Consider the following 4,227-nt stretch of genomic DNA (forward strand, 5'->3'; position numbering starts at 1 on the left):
CTTGGAACATTATGGGCAGAACCTCCCAACTAGCTCGGGATTTTCGCGACCTACCGCGCCAGTTGAACTGAGTTTGGCACGATATCCCACAGGAGGGTATTTAACAACTCTGTCAATCAATGCAAAGACGAATAACTGCTTACATAATGGACCAGAGATGGACCAACGAGTTACTGACTTGTTGAATTCGTGAAGCTGTTATTCTTCAATAAATCATCCAATTTTTATGAAATGGTAATCATTCGTTTATCTGTGCATGTATATCACATATAACGATTTCTGTCCCATTTGTATGATTCCTTCGTCGTGCCTCGGTTATTTTTTTAAGGATGTATATTTTTTGCGAATACGTACAGTAACTGGAATAGGGATTCATTCTTCCTAGTTTCCACTTGAAGTGGGCGTGTGAACACCACATGCTCAGGTGATTCTCGATCACCATATCTACACAACGCTGACGGGAATTTCCTACCTTATTTACGTAATGGGGATTGGCGTCGTGTCCGGTCTTAAAATAAGCCACATCTCTGCTGCGGACGGTATGCCTGACTTGCAATCTGTCTCTGATGTTCAGGAAACAGTACATCAGACGTCCTTTATTTCCACTCTCCAGATCCCGCTGTAATTCACCAAGTGTTCAGTTTCGATTGTCTGCACTCCGTCTTCAGGCCACGTAGCCCATCGGTACCATCCGACCGCCGTGTCATCCTGAGCTGAGGATGCGGACAGGAGGGGCGTGTGGTCAGCACACCGCTCTCCCAGACGTTATGATGGTTTTCTGTGACCCGAGCCGCTACTATTCGGTCGAGTAGCTTCTCAATTGGCATCATGAGCTTGAGTGCACCCCGAAAAATGGCAACAGCGCATGGTGGCCCGGATGGTCACCCATCCAAGTGCTAACCCAGCCCGACAGCGCTTAACTTCGGCGATCTGACGGGAACCGGTGTATCCACTGCGGCAAGGCCGTTGCCTTCTATGATCTGAGTTATTAGTTATTTGGGAACCTGTACTTTCTTGTACTTTATCTATGTTATTTCGCCACAACTAGTATGTTGCGGCGAGATATAGTAGTGTGATGTGAACACATGTTCCCGGTGTTGTACTGCATGTTTGCGGCACATTATGAGAACCCCTCTCTACGTACGTCTTAAGGACTTGTTTCGCCAATACCTGTCCTCTCCTCGTAGCAGTCCATAAACCAGGTCTCGATCGCTTGTTCATGCTCCCAGCATCCCTCCTAAAGCGACAAGTTATTTCGATCGTATGTGCTAATGAGCCACGTTTGCCGCACAGATCGGCTGCGATGCAACGCTCCTAAGGAATAAATCCGCTCCAAACGCGCAAATAACTCCCTCGCCGCACGGAAGTATCTGTGTCTGTAACAGGTTTCGAGACACAACGTTGAAGTTGTCTGTTACAGTGACTGGGCCTCTTAATAGTACGTTTCCAAAGAGGCAACAACGAGCAACATGTAACATGCTACACGTGTTATTTTGTGAATCCATACTTTGTAGAAGGTCGAATGTCGCCAAAGAATATGCTCCCCGTTTGCAATTGCTACTTGCTGCCGTTGCTTGTGGAATGAGGCAAAAGCATGTCAAGTTATTCAACACCTATTTGCCAGTACTGCGCTGATGTCATCAGGAGAAGTGGCAGCTACTGCTTATTTTATCCTCGCAAATGGAAATAGATCAAGAAGCCTACGTGGTGAATCATAGATTAATTTGTTGAAAGTAGTGAAAATCGCAAGGAATCTTTCGAGAAACTTGTTTCAAATGATGACAGATTGTTCAAAAATACGACACGTATGAACTGGCAGGATTTGGACTACCTAGTCGAAAAGTCACTCCTTGGGTGAAAAAAGCAGACACCAACTCTTCTGACGTGATGCCAGTTCAAGTGCGAGGTATGTTAAATTTGAGATACCTACTTACTAGAGATATTTATGCATCACGTACGTACCTCTCCGGGATATAAATCCCGCGTATTTTTACGTAATAGCAGAAGCAGGCAGAGACTTTATCAACCTTCTGCGAAATTTTGTAAAGATACGTTGATATAACTTGTATCTTTATAATTAATGTTTATATATTTACGGAGTTGAAGTAGAATTAGTGAATAGAAAAAAAGCAGTTTGTTATTCTTGCGTTCAAGGAAATAGTACGTATTAAAAAAATGGTTCAAATGGCTCTGAACACTATGGGACTTAACATCTGTGGTCATCAAACCCCTATAAGTTATAACTACTTAAACCTAACTAACCTAAGGACATCACATACATCCATGCCGAGGCAGAATTCTAACCTCCGACCGTAGCAGTCACGAGGTTCCGGACTGAAGCGCCTAGAACCGCTCTGCCACCGCGGCCGGCTTAGTACGTATTAAATATTAACTGACAAATACATAGCCACGCAGTTAACTTCTGCTTTGTTTATTAAAGTCTCAAAATTTCTGTAAGTACTCTTAACTCAAACCCGTTGGTTGTTTTTCGCCGTCAATTGTAGCTATGGGAGACAGAGATTGAACAGAAGGTGGACGAGATAAGTAACAGCTTCTACTTGTGGAATTAGTCGTCACATTTCCATAATATGAAGTGGATGGCCCATCATTGTTGTACTTTTCCGTACCTGCTTCAAACAACACCCTGAGAAGACAAAATTTATGGGACACCTCGTAATATCGTGTCGGACGTCCTTTTGCCCGGCATAGTGCAGCAACTCGACGTAGAATGGACTCAACAAGTCACTGGAAGTCCTCTACAGAAATATTCAGAAATGCTGCCTCTGTAGCCGCTCATAATTGCGGAAAGTGTTGTGAGTGCAGAGTTTTATGGACGAACTGGTCTCTCGATTACATCCCATAAATCTGGGATTTTGGACAAGTGACCCCTTTTCCAAAATGAACTGTTACCTCAGACCCCCATGGCCAAATTACCTACTTTTAAGATCAACCCCCTTATTCATAATGGTCCGCTAACTTAAAACAGCTGCTACAGAGTGTTATTTTTCATTCTGACTTAGGTCAATAGAAGAAGAGTGAGAATTAGCAATGCTATTTCCTACAAAAATATTAATTATTCTTAGTACACGTAACACAACATAAACAATACAGTACCTACCTATCTTGAAAGTTTTAAATAAGAACTTGTGTTAATTTAATAGGGGTCGATTTTTAGACCTCGTCGACCCCCAAAATTAGTTTTCGTTTATGTCGACCCCCAAGGGGTCGATATCGACCACTTTGGGAATCCCTGCCATAAATGATCGATTGGATTCATGTCGGGTGATCTGGGTGGCCAAATCATTTGCTCGAACTGTCCAGAACGTTCTCCCGACCAACTGGAAACAATTGCGGCTCTGTGACATGGCGCATTATCATGTACAAAAATTCCACTGTTGTTTCGGAACATAAAAGCCAAGAATGGCTGCAAACGGTCTCCAAGTGGCAGCTGGATCAGAGGCCCCGGTCCATTCCAATCAAACACAGCCCACACCATTATGGAGCCACGACCAGCTTGCACAGTGTCGTGTTGACAACTTGGAACGATGGCTTCGTGGGGTCTGCGCCACAGGCGTGCCCTACCACCGGCTCTTACCATCTGAAATCTGGACTCATCTGACCAGGACTTAGTTTTCCAGTCGTCTGGGTCCAACAGACATGGCCACGAGCCCAGGAGAGTCACTGGAGGCGATGTCGTTCTGTAGCGAAGACACTCGTGTCGGCCGACTGCTGGCGTAGCCCATTATCTCCAGGTTTCCACGCACTTTGCTAACGGATACGTTCGTCATACGTCCCAAACTGATTCCTGCTGTTATTTCACGCAATGTTGTTTGGCTGTGAGCACTGATGACTCTACCCAAATGCCGCTGTGTCTCGGTCGTTAAGTGAAGGCCGTCGGCCACTGCATTGTCCGTGGTGAGAGGTAATGCCCGAAATTTGGTATTCCTGGCACACTCTTGACACTGTGGATCTTGGGAATATTGAATTCCCTAAACGTTTCCCAAATGGAATGTTCCATGCGTCTAGCTCCAACTACCATTCCGCGTCCAAAATCTGGTAATTCCCGTTGCACGGCCATAATGATGTTAGAAAGATTTTAACATGAGTCACCTAAATGACATCTCCGCCAACGCTCTACCCTTTTATGCCTTGTATACTCGACACTACGGCGACCTGAATATGTGCATATCTCTCATGAGTTTTGACCGAGCGTCCGGCCATCCTGAT

The 4,227-nt window shown here is 44.9% G+C and overlaps 1 pseudogene; it reads right to left on the reverse strand.

Moving 5' to 3' along the window:
- Positions 1 to 853: 853 nt before the first annotated feature.
- LOC126254097 (5S ribosomal RNA) lies at positions 854 to 971 on the reverse strand (annotated as a pseudogene).
- Positions 972 to 4,227: the final 3,256 nt, after the last annotated feature.

This window comes from Schistocerca nitens, chromosome 4, assembly GCF_023898315.1.
Source record: "Schistocerca nitens isolate TAMUIC-IGC-003100 chromosome 4, iqSchNite1.1, whole genome shotgun sequence".
In the NCBI taxonomy this organism is placed as follows: Eukaryota; Metazoa; Arthropoda; class Insecta; order Orthoptera; family Acrididae; genus Schistocerca; species Schistocerca nitens.